Here is an 18,972-nt window from a genome sequence, read left to right as displayed (position 1 = left end):
ATTAATAATAATAATTGTACGTTTGAGATTAAAAATAAAAAACCTAACGTGGCAACCCCCTACGTTTCCATACTCCTTTAGTATGTTGCGTATATGATCATGATCATAAGCCCAGGTCCGATTACAATAAGTTTGTAACAAGACATCACGCCCCCATACCTGTACATATTATATCCGGAAGACACGCCCACAACGAACTTGTGCACCGGCGGCACAAAGCGATTGGCCAAAGGCGGCGCTGTCAATCACGTATCCCTCCTGCCATTTCTTCCTTTCCGCCAAACGAGAACTTTACACAGATTTTTTCAGGCTGTGAGCAGTTGGGCGGTGGGATGGGACTCCCTTCGCCGCCAGTGGGATCAACCTTTCTTTCAGAGGATCTACCGTGTCGCCTATTCGGGAACACCTTGAGTTCAAATGTAACACGGCATCGTAGCAGCGTTCAGCGTGTCGGTCAAGACGTGATGACGCGGGGAGTTACTTTGTGGTAGAATTGAATTGAACTCACATTTAGACGGGGTAGGCGTTTTAAACGCAGAAAGACCAAATGCCTGTAGCTTCTCTCCTGCCTTTCACGGCCACTCCGAATAGGAAGTCCGCCCGCACCGGGGGGACCTCCTTCAGGCTCACGGAGAAAAATCATCCTTCTTTTAGTGTTCAGCGGCGTCATCACCCCTGTGTTTCTGTTTCGGAGCTATCTTTCTTCGTGCCGGATTCCTACAAAGGGACATCAGCGGAGTTTTTCCTTACCGCTCGTCGTCTGGTGGAGGCAGGAGACGCGCGCAGGTTTTTACGGTCAGTGATGACACGAGCACCGGCAAGGGCAAAGGTATGAGAAGATCCTGGGCCGCCCAAGATCAGAAAAGATCACGAAAAGGCGCCTGATTGATGCCAACGGCCGGCCCCTACAGAAACGGCCGGATGTACGGGCCCGGACGCCGGACGAGATAACGGCAGACACTCAACAGCGGACCAAGGCGAAAACTTGTGCAGAACAGATAAGGGGGAAAGGTGACAGTTTAGCCGTTTCGTTCGTACGTGCGGCCGCCTGGAGCAACGGAGGGCACGAACCCGCCGATCCTGACGCTAAAGCGAAAAGAGCCCAAGATTAAAGAGGTATTGTGTGTTTTTATTAGCTGTCCTCCCGTGGTTTGCTCAGACTCCCGAAGGAAATCAACGACAGATATTGTTGTGAAAATAACTTTCCCCGTCGTAAACTTAGCGAAACCAAGTGCTGTTATTAATATTCGCTTATTGTTCACTACTAGTGGCTAGAGAACAAAACGAGAGTTGTGTGTGACCAGAGTCCAGTTTCAGGAAGCGTTATCCTGCATGAGGAAAATGCAGCAGTGTTGTACGAGAGATAAGTAGGACGTGTGTGTTGTGGAACCTGTATGATCTGACAGCTCGGTTTGATGGGACAAGAAACTCCTGTCGCTCACAGAAGAACGCGCGCTCATTCATTCTGTCGGTCATTCACCGCCCGAACACTAGTTTGTTCAAAACTGGACCGACAGTATTTAGTCAGTATTCCCACCTTTTCACTTAGTATTTCAGTCTGCGCTCCCTGTTGTCAGTATTTAGTCAACATTCGTCAGTTTTCACTATTTTTCAGAAAGCAGCGCCTTTCACTTCAGACAGTCGGCATTCACTGTTTTTCAGTATTCGAGTCAGTTTTGTAGTAACGTTACTTTAGACAGTATTGCCTCTCAGTGTTGCAGTCTGTGTAATACCCTGTTTTCCGTACTCCAGTCAGTTTCCAGTACATATATTTTTTTTTAAGCATTTCAGTCAAACATTTGTCAGTATAGTTTGCTATAGCTAGGAGTGTTTCCTGTATTTGAATCTGTATATACATGGTTTTCAGTCAGTATTTTAGTCCGTATTCTCTGCTTTTTTTTTTCAGTTAATATTTTAGGCAGTTTTTTTTTTTTTTTTTTTTATTATAATATTTCTGTCAGTATGTTCATGTCATGTGGTTCATTTTATGTTTTTTTTTTTTTCAGTATTCCCTGCATTTCTGTCTGTATTTAGCTGATTGTCGTATTTTAGACTGTATTTTTCCAGTCAGTATTTTAATAAGAGACTGCCTATATTCAGTATGTATAAAAAGTCTGTTTCCTGTCTTCTTTTTCAGTGTTTCAAGCTACATGCTCAGATATTTTCCAACCATAAATCACAAATCAGCATTGCCTATCGCTTCCTGTCAGCATTCCCTGTTTTTTAGTCAGTATTTATCTTAGTATTCCTGTACGGGCTATGACCCGGTGTTCACTTTTTATTGCCCTGTATGTCAGGCTGATTTCATCAATCTCTGAATCATGTTTTCCCCACGTTTATTATTCGCAAAATCAAAACTTCTTTTTGGAAAGAAACGTTGATTTGATTTAGTCACCAGTTTATTTTAAATGTACATTAGCAAAAATACCACCAAAATTGGCGAATTGATATCACTTTTGATTTATATTTTGTATTTATCAGAGATAGCCTTTGAAAAGTACAGTAATAACTAATAATATTTTTTGTTGTACATATAGGGGTAGAGATGCCTCGATCAGCGTTGAGTGAGCTCATCTCAATGTCTTGGTTGAGGCTTAACGTTTAAAGAGGTTAACTATGAGCTGCTTGTAAAAGGAGCATAAACAAGGCTGTCATTTCTTGTTTCGTGTCAGGATGGTGCATGATTAGAGCATGTCAGGCCAGTCTAATAATCCCTCAGTATGAGTTCGAATGTAGACTTCACATCAGCTTGATTAAATTTAATTTGCTATTGATTGAGACTCATTTTATTCCCAAGTTTGAATCAGGCAAATCCACGAGTAAAGGTACAGATAACAAACTGACAGTATGGCTAAAGCTTTAAAATCGCCTTTCAGCTGGTATTGACTTGTTGTCCTTGCTTTTTTTTATGTAAGCAACTGGCTGGTTTCTGGAATTCCCTCCTAGTTTATCCTCAACAGTGAGTCACTACGTTTCATTTTTCAGGTTATTTGCATAAGAAAATGGTCTGCGTCTGTGCTCATACCGGTGTCCTCCAAATTTGCATTGTGTCACTTTGTAATGCTAGTTTATGAGCGGAGACTTTGCCCTACTCTTTCTTTTTGCTGGAGGCTCGCTTTTGATAATGAAGTTTGAGTATGTTCAAGCAATGTGACAAAAAGGCTATTCCAGTCAAAATTTATCTAAAGGCACACCAGTGGAAAAACTTGTTGATAATATGGTTGCTCCTCAGAGTACGTCCGCCAGAGTTGGATGACTTTTAATGCCAGGATTAAACCGTCATCAAGTTAAGCACATTAGTGCCATAGCGGAAGCCTCCACGTTCCTCTCCAAGACTATTGGTGTTCCTGCGGATCTGACAAAGTCCCTCATCTCTCCTGCTTCAGCAGCGACTCAGCATGAGAACAGTGATAATTTACCCCTGAATAGCAGGATTTCATCCATTGATCGCTGGCATGATGCAAACAAACAGTCACAGCTGGACCCTGTGGGGTCTCACTTGTCAGACGCGGCTGCAGGCACTCTGTCCCGCCCCGCCAGACACTCTGACCTTTGAGGAGCTGAATTGCCTTAGAAAATAAATTGATCTCAAGGTTATGAAGTAAAAATGGTTGTGTGAGATTCTTTTTTTTTTTTTCTTGCTTTTATAACTAAAGCTGGAAACGCCTAAAATAGATGAGGTCACAGTGACATTTGCAGGGATGTTTTTGACTTTGCATTTTGACTCTCTGCAATCTCCATCACCTGCTTTCAAATGGAGCGGCAAGTTTTACTATACAGAAACTTTGTTCACTTACAAGCTACGCAATATCGATAACTGAATGTAATAATATGTAGCTTGTCAGTGAATTGTGGCTCTGTGTAGTAAATGCTGCTCCATTTGAAAGCAGGTGATGGAGATTTACTACTAATCACAGAACCGGCTTTACTGACGAGATGCGCATGATCATCGTGTTCGATTATTTGCACAGCCCTACACTGTATCCACAAAAAATATTAAGGCAACTCAAAACAAATTTAACATTTATAATAATAAGTTACTTTTCGTCAAAAATTATACGCAGCACAAAAGTTTACCAACTTACTTTTCATGTGACACCGAAGTGAAGCTGGAGTAATGATGCTGAAAAATTCAGCTTTGTCATCACAGGAATAAATTACTTTTCAAAATATATTTTTATTAGAAAATAGTTTTTTGAAATGTTAAAAATATTTCACAAGTTACTGGTTTTTACTGTATTTTTGATCAAATAAAATCAGGCTTGGTGGGTGTAAGAGACTTTTTAAAAACATTGAAAAATCTTACTGACTCCAAATTTTAAACAGTTGTGTGTGTGTTTAATATTTCTTTTTTTAGTTAAACTGCTGTTCTTAAACAATTAGTTTGTTACAATTAATATGTTATTAACAGCAAATGATCAACAATGATTTAATTAGAAGGAAGGCTAGGCCATAATGTAATTAAAAAAGTTTGACTTGACAAAGTGCTCCAAATAGGGACCTGTAAATATTTCCCACCACATGTATTGCTCATGGCTCTTTAGCTATACTTGAAATACAAATGCAATATGTTTGCATTGAGGGTGGCCAGTATGCTTCAGTAATATGGAAGCATATGGGTAGCAAAATTCATTTTGAAATGATGCAACATGTAAAATGTCAATGTATTCTGTATTTAAACTTACATTTTCCCATAGATATGTGCAACATTTAGTGCAAAATGAAAATTCAATTATATAATTTACATTAGCCATTTTCTACACTAGTTTTAATATGTTAATTAAAAACATATTTTAACGCTTTATAAAAAAAATAATGCAAAATTAATAAGAAATTGTATTACCCAAATTGATTTTAGATATGTTTAAAATGTCCAAGCAAAAACTGTAGCAAATTTATTAATTTAAATGCCATTTTCCTAAATTAATTTTGACTTAAGGGTAGGACACTTGAGATTGCATTTTCATCGTGATACTGCGTGATAATTGTAGCAAAATACAGTGTGAATTTCAAAATGCATTCTGAGCCAAATGTACAGCAAAATGCTTGCAAAAATGGTGATTTAAATGTCTTTTTACTTTTCTCAAATGCATTGACACTTACACGTAAGACGTTTCAATTGGATTTAAATTCATTTGGGTAATACAGTTTCATTTTAATTTTGCAACTTAAAGTGTTAAAATATGTTTTTAATTTACATATTATTAAAACTAGTGTAGAAAATAGCAAATGTAAATTATATAATTGTTTTCATTTTGCACTAAATGTTGCACATATGGTATGGAAAAATGTCAATTTAAATACAGAAATACATTGCCATTTTACATATTGCATTGTCAGTTTGATATTACATTTCAAAATTAATCTTTTGCTACCCATGTGCTTCAGTACAGCAGCACTCTTTGTCATTCGTACTTCACAAAAAGTACTTTTGTTTATGGCTTCTCTCCCTGCACCTAAAAATGCTCTTTCTTGAGTGTGACTGCCGCAGGAAGTGCACGCAGGGGACACATCACAACACCCATCTGGGCTCTGAGCTCCTCTCATTCATTCATTATACATGACAGAACTCTCCAGTCGCTCAGACCTCATTCCTCTCACCATTAATTATGCACAATTCAAGCTAATAAGAGAAATTAATTCTCATTGAGACATTCACAGGTTATCGATGTTTGGGGCAATGTAGTAAAAATGAATACAAATTAAACTTATATGGTGAAAATAGAGAGAGCAGAGAGTGATGGATTCAACCTAGTGGGCATTTTGAAAAAGTGAAAGGTTCATAACTCATTCAGGGTGCATAAAGTGCATGAAGTACTTTTTTTTTTTTGGCTTGTTAGATTATAGTGTAACTGAGATCTTGGATGAAACGGAAAAGGCAGACTGTGACATCAGTTGTCTTTTATGTCAGATTATGCAATGTACATCTTAGATAGAACCTTCCCACAAATGACTAAACGCATTAATTTTCAATGACAAACTTCCATTGCTTTATGAGACTGTGACTGCTGGCAACAGGATGTGGGCATGTAAACACATTTATCTGATTTAATCGTTGCATGCCACATTAACTGCTCCAAAACCACTGATTCTGCACTGCCCAGGGCATGACGGTTACTTTTTTACCAAGGTGCACATGTAAGAATAAATTTTTACTTTGAAAAATGCAGAGTTCATAAGGAAATAATAGCCTTTTGAAGTTTAATAATAACATTAGATTGAATATTAGATAGAGAAAAGATTTGTTTTTGTTTTTGTTTTTATGCCAGTTCCTGTTTTTTCCTAATTTAAGACCTCTTAAGTTGATACAGTAGTTAAAAGTGCCCTATTCATGGTTAATGAAAGATTCATATTTTGGTTTTGGGAGTCCCCAACAACAGGTTGACATTCATTCAAGGTTAAAAAAAAAAAAAAAAACTTTTATTGTCTTATAATATGCATTTATTTTTTGCCTTACTTGTTCAACAACTCCTAAACGATTCACTCAATGACTCCCAAACGATTCACTCAACAATTAATTTTTCCATTTCATCATGTCTGTAATGCCTGATAAAGCAGAATTTGTGAGTACAGTGCTGCTTTATGTACAGCGTTACCAGGCCGAAACCGCTATTTTTACAGCTCCAGAAGTGCGGCACCTAGTGGCAAAGAATGAATTTGGATTAATGTCAGACCAATGCAGAAAGACCAGTAACTGGGTGGGGCAATATGACAATTTTTCATGTTGACGTCAACATGAAATGGTTTGGGATTCGTTTTAAAAATGACTCGTTTCAATGATTCAGAGTCGACTCTTTATTTTGAGAAACAGTATCTTTATAGGGGCACTTTCAGATTTAAAACTTTGCAGGATGTTTTCATTCGCTTAGGTCTTGTACACACGTACACGGGTATTTTTATAAATGTTGTTTTTCCGAAAACAAAGTTTTTCCTTCTTCAGTTTTAAAATAAAAATCTGCGTCCACATGAAAACACAAATGCATGCTTTGGAGCACTGTCAAGAGCATGCCAAGGCAACAGGTGACGATATGATCTCAACCGTAAAGCCATGTTGGCCAATCAGAAGCCGTAAAAAAGTTTTCAGTAGGCGGAGATAACAGTGCTGGCTCCGACGTCACAAGCCAAAAACGCTGGTTACGCTGTCTACGCGATTACACTGCAACCAGAGTTTTTGAAAATCTTCACCTTGGCAGGGGTTTTCAAAAATGTTTGGTTTCAGGGAGCTGGTGCTGTGTTTGCGTGTGGACGAACGGCCAAACCGTGTATAAAAAGCTGCGGTTTTAAAAATAACCGCGTTCGTGTGGACAGGGCAATTTTCAAAAAATTCATAATAGGGGCACTTTAAGACATTTGTTGTACAATTTAAAAATACCTAAATTGAATAAAAACCTATTCACATATGTAATATAAATATACTTTACAGTTCGCAAACATCTTTTTTTAGTCACAAATGGGAGTGAAAAGCTTGCATTGTTGAGCCCTGTATGACGATATATTATATTTCAGCCCTGAAATCAGTGTCAGAATAGCAAACATCTCACAGTGTGCCAGTTGACTTTAGGTAAATAAATATATCTGGTAGCTTTGAAGGTTCTGTAATATTGTAATTGTTCCCATGTTTACAATGACAATACTTAGAATGGGCTTTGAATATCATAAGCTATTTTTGTCTCTTGAGTTATTCAGCCTTTTTTTTGCGCAAGCATCTGAACATGCAATGTGAAGAGCTTCCAGTGTTTCTCTTGTATCTCTGATGTTTTTTTCCTTTTGGTCACAGCTTTTATTCCAGGTCTGTTTGTTTTGACTCTATCATATAGTGACTTTCCTCCCGAAAGCTGAAGTGCTTGGATACTAAATTATTCAGTTTGCTTTCTTTTATTTTTACTACTAGTGAATACGGCATGCTCTTAGAGGTAGAATCTGCTGATGGAGAGGAGAGCGAGATCTTTCATTCTTTTCGGTCTTTCACAATCACAACAATTCCTGCACCCTTTTACAACTTCTGCTGTGATCCAGTGTAGGTTGTCTGGAGACTGAAGCCAGACTCTGTATTATTTGGGTCAATCTCGCTTTAGCAGAAGCAGCCCAACTGACCTTAGGTATTGAGAAATGGAATGGATGCCCCTGAGCAATAGCTCTGCTTGCTCCAGGCACATTTAGTACCCAGACAGATTTGTCTTTTTTACTCAAATTTTTGGCTAGAATATTTTCTCCACTGGTCAGAATTCTGGAGCATTGTTAAATTATGGTGTTTTTAGGATAATGGAAAGTGAGAGAAAAAAAAACAAACAAAAAAACCCCCTGAGAAGAATGCAAAATTCAACACATAAGAGAAGCGTTATCTTCAATGGCTTTAAATGGCATGTCTGATCTGTTGCTAGGATCCATGAGTTTTGCTTTTGTTGTATGAAATGCATGCTCTCTTTCTATATGCTAAAGCACAGATTCGATTTGGCAGATTAAAATGCATGTGGACCATGGTTAACCACGAGGGAGTTTTGGTTAGTGTTTTTTAGCGAGCGTTGGGACTTTTTGTGCTGCAGTTGTGATTGCTTTGTTTTTCCAGTAATTGAATACTCCAAAATCAGAGTCCGATGCTGATTAGAAGCGCCATAAAACATCTGCCCAGACAAGCATGCATTGATCAGGAGATGCATGAGAACAGTGAATCAATGAGATCAATAATAATTGAACATGAAATAATCAACAATGCTTTTTAGTTTCGATTAGTTGAGTCTTGGCAGTCTTTGCATGAAGGATCTATGTCAGTGAAATATGCTTTTGATGCATTGACTTGAATTTGACTGTTTTATTCGGTGTCAATCGGGGCAGTTGTCATTAAACTATACATACTTACTTCATAATTTAATGTATTGCATGCAGGCTAATCAAACAGATTTACTTTTTCAATAAACCTTGATTAGAACTTGAAATCATTTGCAACACAAGTAATAATATTTAGGTTTATAACTTCACTTTATTTATAGGACTGTTGATTTGTTGCTCAGAAGTGAGATTGTGTGTGTGTGTGTGTGTTACCATTTGGTGTGTGGTTTGGTAACTGTTTAATCTGTTTTGTTGGTTTGAAACTAAAAATAAATGTTTGTGTATGTGTGTTTTGCTACTGTTCAAAAGTTTAATGTTTTTGAAAAAAAGGTTTTCAAATGCTCACCAAAGCTGCATTTTTAGTTGATCAAAAATGCAGTCATGCAGTTCTATTTTAATACTTTTTTTTTTTTCCTATTTCAGCTGCAATGACTCCAGTCTTCAGTGTCACGTGATCCTTCAGAAATAGTTCTAATATGTTCATCATTTGGTGCTCAAGAAAACATTTCTTATCATCATCAGAGTTGAAATATTCTTAGTCCATATTCTTTGATGAATAAAAAGTTCAGAACAGTATTTATTTGGAACAGACAAGATCTCATAGCAAATTCATACTATAAGGGCCTTTACCGCAGGGCCTTTCAGTACCGCAGGAAACCCACTTTTCATAGTACCAGAAGTAATTGTGGACCAAATTAGCTCCTACTCTGGGGCAGGGTGTTGAAAGCCGCGCACAAATGACATCGCTATCGAATGGCTTACGTCACTTACTAGTACACACTCTCGGTGTGAATGCAACCCTTTAAATGGTACTGGGAAACAGTTCACACAAAATCGTCTTAGTACTTTAGTACTGTACATTTTGTTCTAGAACTAAAGCGGTGTGAAAGGCCCTATTGTTTTTGGCGAATTGGTGGCTTATTTGTATGAATTTGTACAATGTCATTTGGCATTAGAAATATCTTGACTAAAACACCATTTATTGCGTCCCTGCTGATCAAACGTATTAATTTCTTATAAAAAAGTCCCAAACTTTTAAACGGTAGTGTATTTTAGATTTTAACCTTTTAAACTACACTGTAAAAAAAAATCAAAAGTTGAGAAAACTTAAAAGTTCAAGGCAACCAGCTTCAGCAGATTTTTTTTGTTTTTGTGTACTTTTTGTTATATAAACTGAAAACAACAAGTTGAGAACTCAAAAATCTCCTTTTAAGTTTTCTCAACTTTTGATTTTTTTACATTGCAAAATGTGTGCTGTAAATGTGTCCTTACAGTACATCTTCAGACTCTTCAGTTTGCTTATTTTTTATTTTTTTTGAAGGCTATCATAGGGCAAAATGTGCAATATCTGTTGAAATATTGACATAATTTAAAGATTAATTAATTCTTGTCGTTTGTTAGATGCAGCCCTAGTGTGCATCATGCTTTTCTTGCCAGTCATCAGTACTAACAGCCAGTTTCTTCAATATGCCAAGTTGTTCTTTTATTCCAGTGAAGACAGGTCAATGCCCGACAATAACCTTCTGGTACACTGTGTGAACCACTTCACTTCCCCTAAATGATATATATATTCGTGTTTTATATTTAAAGCATCTCCGAAGCATGTCAGCACTAATCCTATTTCCTGTCTGTGCTTCTTTTAAATTTGAGAAGGTTTTATGACTGCACCATTCATTGAGCCATAAAAATCAAACAAATCAATAAAGTGCTTACTACGAAAGTGTTATTTGAAGCAACGACACTGGGAAAGTTTGCTTTCTGATTTTACTACAGGGTTCTGAGATATTAATTTCATTTAAATATTTGTTCTTGGTGGTTTTATTGCACTTGCTCAGCCTGTTAAACAAATAATGGATGTCACTGCCTCATATTGGAAGGCTGGGGAAAAAAAATTGATTATCCTTTCACAAAGTCTTCATTACTTTGCCACATGTCAACTGAGGAGGGTCAAATATTGTTGCTGCTGTGTTTTCCAACACTAATAAAAAAGGTCATGTCAATATGTGCGTGGCGGGTTTTATATTGCTCTTGTCTAAGAGTTGTTGAGAATACATAAAGGAGTGCCTAGTATTTATTACAGTGATAGTTGATACCGATGCATTTATAAGAGTCCATACTGTTTCAAATGGTGTATTACTGTAAAAATGGTTGCTGTACAGGGGAGAGCACAGGCAGGGGCACAGTCTGTCATGTATCTTGCTGGTTTTTGCTGTGAAGCCTGTGGATTTTATGAAACTTTTAGACTATCTGCCCTCTTTTTTCATCCCTGAAGCCAAAAGGATAAAGCAGAAAGATTGATTTTTTTTTTTTCTTCCCTTCACTGATTCTGAGAGGGTTTTCTTTTTGTGGGTCAGAGATCCTTAAAGCCAAGTGCTACAGGTCCATTTTATGACAACACATCAGGTTTAACAGTGGTGTAAATTTGAAATCGTAGCTTGGGTGCCTCTGGCTTATTTTGAAAATTGCAAGCACATTTTCTCTAGTTTAATTATAGGTGGTAACAGCTTCTCTCGGCTTGCGTAGAGAATTGCAATCGAAACATGATATGCCTTTTTAATGCTTTATGAATGTGGCTTAATGATGCCGGGTAGGGCATGATCTCAGTCGCGTTCGAAATACACGTGCGTTATTTGTTAATTAAAGTAATAATGTGTCTAAAAATGTCTTGTTTTCGCCCTTGTGTCATTCCAAACTTGTATGCTTGTCTTACTTCCGTGGATCACATATAGTGAATTTTGGAAGATCATTCTTTTCCACTTTATTCAGTTTCAGTTGCAGGAGGACTGATATAAAATGTCATAAAAAACCCATAAAAACATCATAAAACTAGTCCATGTGACCAAACCCTGAAGCCACATGATAGCTTTGTGTGAGGAACAGACTGATATTTAAACTGGAAAATCTTAATTTCCACCCTTGCTATACTTGGCATGTTTATTAGAGAAGTTGCAAAGTCTGATTCATGAACAAATCTTTCTTTTGAGTTAATATTTTCAAAGAATCTGTTGATCCAGTACACAAGCCTTAATGATTCATTCATTATGAATTGGATTGATCTGTCTTTTAACTTTTTTTTTTGGTCTGTTCGTCATATGACTCCAGAAGACTTGGAAAATAGTGCACAAGTTATGTGGACCACTTTTATGGTGCTTTTGCATCTGTTTTGAACCTTGAAAAGCTTCAGTTTCCGTTCACTGTAATTGCATGAAAAAGAGTGTCCAGAACATTATTCTGTTGCTGTGTTCCACAGAGAAGAGAGTTTTGAAAGCACACGTTTGAGAAAATGACACCATTTCCTTTTTTGACTGAACCAGTCTTTCAGTAAATATTGCATCAAGTAATTATTCAAGACAAATATACAGTCAGTAATAAAAGGAGCCGAGAGAAACAAATCACAAACAATAAAATTAAGATGCAAATGAAGTAAACGGTGTGCTTAGTATTCAGGTACACATTCAGAGATGGAGAATAATAGAATTTAATCAGATGTTCAATAAAAGTACTTAACCACATAATTTTTAGTTTTAATACTGTCACTTGGTTTTGAACTATTGCTGTGCTGGCACTAAAATGTTACATTCATTGACCCTGTACTTCTATTGTAATTACTTGCAAACGTATGCGTTTGGTTTTCTTTCTGCTGGTTTGTCATTACGATAATGTTATACGATTGGCGAACTTAGGTGAGGTGTTTTGTTGAAACTGCAGAAATGATAATATTCAGGAAAGAATCAGTAAGACTGTGTTAGAAACTATAGACCACTCATGTTTCATTGCACAGCATAAAATTTTCAGCAAAAAAAAAACAAAAGTGCAAACAAATTAGTTTTTGGAGTTACATTAGAGCTGAAAAATCTGAATAATATCCTTACTGTTTAGTCCTGTTTGCATCATATTTGCAATGTGAGTGCATTTGTTTTAGTTTAATACAATAAATTAATAAAATATTTATTTATTTACTATATATGTATAGAATATAAATAGAATATTTCCAGAGGGCTTACTAAACCTTCTGGAGCTATGCAGCTGAGAACAATTTTTTCTCAGCCTCAAAATTGTTTACATTTAAGGCCAGGTTATTAGTCATCATATTAAAGAGCATTTAAACTGCAAGCTCTAATGCACAGATCCAATATTTTGACAAATCATATTCTATTTTGTACTTGTTTGCATTCACTTAAAACAAACTTACTGTGTTTGTGTTAATGCACCATGACAGGCTTTTTGACCAAGAAGTGCATTTTTCCATTTATCACACTCAACCGCATTAGAGAGTGTTTGACATCCCTAGACGCCACACTTCTTTTCAGACATAAATTTGTCCATTCATCCTACAATTTGAGAAACCGTTTTATTGGAGCGCATTGAGTGGCTTGGTACTGGGGGAGGACTCACCTCGTGGCACGCTGTTGGCCGGCCGCCACGGGTTCCACTCTCATTCAGAGAGCCAGGCAAATGGCTGTAACTTAACTCTGCCTCCCTGTTTTTCAGCTGTGGGACTGGGCTGTCTCGGGAGAGTGGGTTTTGGCAGTGGATCAATGGCTCTGTGTGCCTGAAAGGGAGATAGAGAGCATGTGTGGTAGCGTGAGCCAAGCTAGCCAGAGCTCCTCTGCCAGAAAGGCACATGTCCACCCTCTTGAGCTGCACCTGTTCTCTGGCATGCCGACTGCAGGTGCTCCTCAGGCATTCGTGCATGGGTTGTTACTGTTTGTTTTATTGTCTTTCGTGGTGTCTAGTTCAGGTGTTTTGCTTATGCACATAAATGCACACAGCGGGTCATTAACCTGTGGAGCTTCACTTGGCAGTCAGCGATTGGCCTTCATCATGCTGATAATGTGCAGCGGTTGTCAAATGGCAGGGTTTTTCCAGACGTATATGCCCGTAGCATGCCAATTCATAGCATTCAACCCTAAACACTCAGTTTAACTGGGAAATAGAGAGCTGACATGGTGTGATCTGATTAGCTAAGCAATCCCTCTAACTAATTTTTTTTTTTTGTTGAGGGGAACTGAAAACAATCCGCGGGAAAGATGTCAGAAGAAACAGCTGGTAAACAATGTCAAGTAACATTACATTTACCTCAGAAAAGCCATTCAAAGTCCCCAGTCTTTTAGTCGGCTCCAAAAAAGCGATATTTTCCAACCTGATCTCATGACGAAAACGTACCTGTGGGAACTTTTTTGCAAAATGGCAAATATGTACCAATAAGTACATCACTACAGTTTCCAACAGAAATGAATAGTAAAACAACAAGCACAAGGCTAATTTAGGCCCTATGAAATCTGTTTTATTTTTTCCTAAAATCATTTTTTTTTTTTTTTTTTTTGGATTCTGATTTTTTTTTCCGTTTTCATTTTTCTTGACTCCGTTTTAATAGTTAAATACAATTTTATTAATCAAAAAGCATGTCTTTAAAAAGCATGTAAATTAAAATCATGAAACCTATACATTTTCACATCAACTTATTCACATCAACTTATAACCTACCTGTGTATTCATTATTTATTTTTTATTTAATATGCTGTCATGTTTCATTATTTAATGAATTATTAAATCTGCAATGAAACAAGTTTTTTTTTTATTACAGCTGTTGTTCAAATGTTTACATTTTAACATTGAAGTATAAACATAATTATTAGGGATGCACGATAAATATCGGCTCTGTGTAGTAAATGCTGCTCCACGTGAAAGCACGCACGTGTAGAGATTTACCGCTGATTACAGAACCGGCTTTACTGACGAGATGCGCATCACTAATAATTATATCCAAAAGTTGATAGAAACTGCCTATGTTTAGGCTATATACAACTCAAAGTACACACAAAGTTTTTATTTGTGTTGTTAGATGTATTTGATTAAATGTTTAATTAAACTTTGTTTTCAGCTAAATGAAAACTTTAATTGCTGATTCTGTGCTGCATTAATTTTGTAGTACTTGGTGTTCTTTTCCTTTTAGATCCACATTTTCTATGATGTAACATTTAAAATGTCTTCTAGGCAAGATAATTACCTTTAATAATCTCAGTTAATTGATTTCGGAACAGCTCAAATGAATGATGCTAGTATAATCATATTTTTTCTGAGACTCTTGCATGAATGCTCTGCTTCAGATCTATTGGATGTTGCTTTACTCTCATGTTTTGGATGCATATCATGTTGCATGACCTAAACTTCTGAGGTTTTGTTGTCAGACAGATGCATTATAGATCACAGACCGATTCAGTTCTGCTGTAGAATCTCCTAATGTGACTTTGATATTGTTGGGATCTCAATAACCTTTCATGCCCTGAGCGACCTGGAGGTCTTTGCTTAAATAGAGTGAGTCTGCAGTGTTGTTTGAGGGAACGATATTCCCTTAGATGCTGTGCTTGTCAATGTGGAAGACAGACAATATTAAATCTAAGAAATATCTGCAGATCCCCTGTTATAGTGATGTGATGCAATGACAAAGAAGCATCTGACTGGTTAGGTTCAAGCCCTGCTAAAGTTTTATGAGAAGCTTTTATTTTGACAGCAACAGGTCTTTTATTTAGACAGCGTTAAGAACGGCAGCACCTCAGTGCAGATGCACGTTATATTAAATGTGAAATTTTAAAATTGAAAGACTGAAATGTTCTTGTAAAACACCCTCTAGTAATCTTGAATTCATTTTTGATGAATTTTAAAATTAACTTAAATAAAATTCTCTGATCTTCATTTGAGAAAAGATTCCCAATGAGTACAAATACACCAGATTTTAATTTATACAAATATTATATTAGGTTTACAGAACCAAAAAGCTGCTAAAGCATAAATCTGTTTATTTTATAGATTTCTTTATAAAGTTCAAATTTATTTAAAAATGCTTGGATTATTATAAATTAATTTTGCAATAAATTTTAATTTAGTAAATGTGTAAAATCTACATTTCATTGCAGCAATTGTTATGCATGTTATTGTTTTTAAAATTAAATAGTGTGATTTCATTTATATCAGCTTTATATCAGCCATCAGTCACCCTCCTCTATAAGAAATCAGTAGCGGGATCTTAATAAAATAAATAAGATCTAAAAATCCATGTTGGTTGACCCCTAGAAAAAAAACATTTTGCGATCTTTAGGTTGCCTGAATGACTAGTAGACTAATCTGTTAAGAAGGGTTTACCTGACCCCGATCGGACGTGATTCTACATAACATGCTCTTTCATTCAGAAACCGATAGTTTTAAAAAAGGCTGTTGGCTGACCATTGTGGCCCTATCCCTAGTTTTGTCTGTCTTTTTGAATGCCTACCAAAGCACAAACGTGTTTTACTGCTGTAGCATGTGATGTCTAGGTGGACTTGAGTCTTATCGTCAAACCCGCTGACTGAATGACACATCAAGCTTCTGACTGCTGCAGCCTCTAGGCCTTGTCTTCAGAGAAGGCATTTCATCTTCTGTTTTAGTGCAGCATGACTGTCATTTCAGAAACAGCCGTTATGTGAATGACTAAATTTTCAGCTTGACACCCGTAGCCTGCAATGTTAGCATAATTGCGTCCCTCCCCACATGTTTGAGATCCTCTGCTGGAGTGCCATTACTATTGCTGTTTTCAGTAGCGTTTCTGGTGCCGTAAGGGAAGTGAAATTACAGGCGTGACTGAATCGAAACTGTCTCAGCTAGTTACAGCATTGTGCACGTGCTGCATTTAATAAAGCTTAGGGATGATAATTTTTTTAAAGTTTTGTTACTATTTTTTTTTTATTATACATTAATAAAACTTTTTTAAGGAGCTTGTTTATATGATTGAACCCTTAGTCAACATTTGCCTAATTTTCATTTTATCCTTTCATCCAACATAAGCTGCAGCTGTAAAGGTCATCTGAGTAAGAGATAAAAACGCCATTTAATCCTTTACTAATTTATTTATCATTGTTTTCTGAATAAATTAGAACTAAATATGAATTAGCATTTTCTTATTTAAAACCGCTTCACATCATTTTAAATGACATTATCACTTTATAATTAATAATAATTATTATTATTATTAATACATTTAATATTAATAAAAATAATAAAATATATTACATTAGTAATAATTATAGTAATGAATTTCATTAATAATAATATGATGTAATATGACACAGTTTTTTTTTGATTTTATTTGTTGTTGTAGTTTTAAATGCCTTTTTTTTTTTTTTTTTTTTTTTTTTTTTTACATAATATGAATTATTAATCCCATTTAATAAATATTTAGTTCACTGTATTTATATACCTTTGGATATTTTACATACTGTTAATCTTATATAATAATAATAATATATTATAATAATGTAATATTGCTTAAATGTATTTCTTTACATAGCCTCATGTGTGTGCGGTGTGTGTGTTAAAATACATATACCCACACAAGTATATATCTAAGGATTAATAATTTAGCATCTTTGCATTTTATTTTATAATGAAATATTTCAGAATCTGACACTGTTTGCAGTGAATCAAATCTTTATTCACAGGAAAACATCCCAATGTCTGATTACTCATTCGTGCAAGCAAGCCAAGAGTGTGTGTTTGTGACGCAGACATGACGCGACGTACAGCGCTCAAGCTACAGTACACACTTTCACTTCAAATGACTAATTAACTGATTACTGAATGCTTTTGTGCTGAAGCCGACTAATCGATAAGCTTAATTGATTAAATGAAAGGCGATTAATTGATCATGAACATCTTTAAGTTATCCAGCTTCAAAACAAAACCCAGGAGGAGTTTTTTTTTTTTTTTTACAAAATAAAACTGATGAGGTGTCAAACACTCCGTCGACCTCTTGTTTAGTGACCTATCAAAGTCACCGAGATAATGAGCGTTGAGCAGGATCAATCATTAGTCTGTGCGCTGTGCTCACACTGCTGCCTGAGGTTATAACTCCTAATGGCGTCTCTGTGTTATTGTTATCTGATATTGAATGTTTTGACATGTATTATGGGACCGTTGAGTTGGCTGCTTATGAACGCTGTGTTCCACCTCTTCCTTTAGGCTGTGTGCAAATATGCTAACCTGTGGCTTCCTGTTGCAGGCTGTCACGAACATAATAGGGTTTTGTGTGTGCATTTGCATGAATGCGTGGCTGTGTCATTCTGTTTGTTTGTGTAACTGAACCTTTAGTCAACATTTGCCTAATTTTCATTCTATTTTTTCACCGAACATAAGGTGCAGCTGTAAAGGTTATCTGTATAAGAGATAAAAAAAGACCCATCCTTTGCTAATTAAATTATGATTAACACTTAGTGTAGTAGAGGCTTTTTTTTTCTGTAATGAATGACAGTTTTATTTTATTACACCGTTATAGTATTTATTAATGTTTTGAACTACATTTAATTTATGTTTAGTTTTAGTTTTTTTTTTTTTTAATTATATAATTTTTATTATTTTTAAATATTTCTATTTATTTATTTACTTATTTGTATTTGGTTCAGTTAGTTCACAAGGTAACATTTTTTAATCTAATACTTATACTATAATGTCTTAAGGTTGAATTTAGCTGGATGCTAACATTTGCATGCAAACGGTTACAAACACACCTGCTGCGTTTCTTATCATATCTTATGCAAAAATGATGCAAAACAATTAAATATCATTGTTGTGTCGCCTAAGGATTTTGCACAGGCAGGAGACAGTAGTAATGTTTAAATGCAACGCTGTGTGTTGAAAATGCATTTAAGTTCTAAAGACGCTTATCCCGTCCTTCCTTCTGGGTGAACTCTCTGCTGCTGACTAGGTAGTTATAGACAGACTTATCAAATTTGCCTTGTCATGTACTTATGAGGGCTCCCTACTGAATGCTAAATCTCCACAGTGCTGCACGTTTCTTCACCTCGTCTGCTTTTACTAGGAAACGACATCAGGAAAATGACTGTTTCGTTCTGATAATGTCTTCTCAGTGAAGGTGGCTTGATAACACATTGTCATAATTAACAGCGGGAGTCTTTGGATTTTCTTTAAGCTCTGTCTTTTTAAGTTGGTGACGTCTCAATTAAAGAATCATGGCATATTGTGTACTGTTGATGACGAATGGTTAGTGGAAAAACCCCCAAAAAAATTCTGCTGAAAATTATTCTGAAGTTTCTTATCATTTCTTATTCATTTCTTACCATTTGTTGTGGTTAATGATGCTAAAATACACGGAGA

At 36.1% G+C, this 18,972-nt stretch overlaps 1 pseudogene; it reads left to right on the top strand.

Moving 5' to 3' along the window:
• The first annotated feature begins 547 nt into the window (after positions 1-547).
• The window catches only part of LOC109113619, a 111,443-nt pseudogene continuing 93,018 nt past the window's right edge, over positions 548-18,972 (top strand).

Source organism: Cyprinus carpio, chromosome B20, assembly GCF_018340385.1.
Source record: "Cyprinus carpio isolate SPL01 chromosome B20, ASM1834038v1, whole genome shotgun sequence".
Taxonomy (NCBI): Eukaryota; Metazoa; Chordata; class Actinopteri; order Cypriniformes; family Cyprinidae; genus Cyprinus; species Cyprinus carpio.
This window is presented reverse-complemented; position numbering and strand designations above follow the sequence as displayed.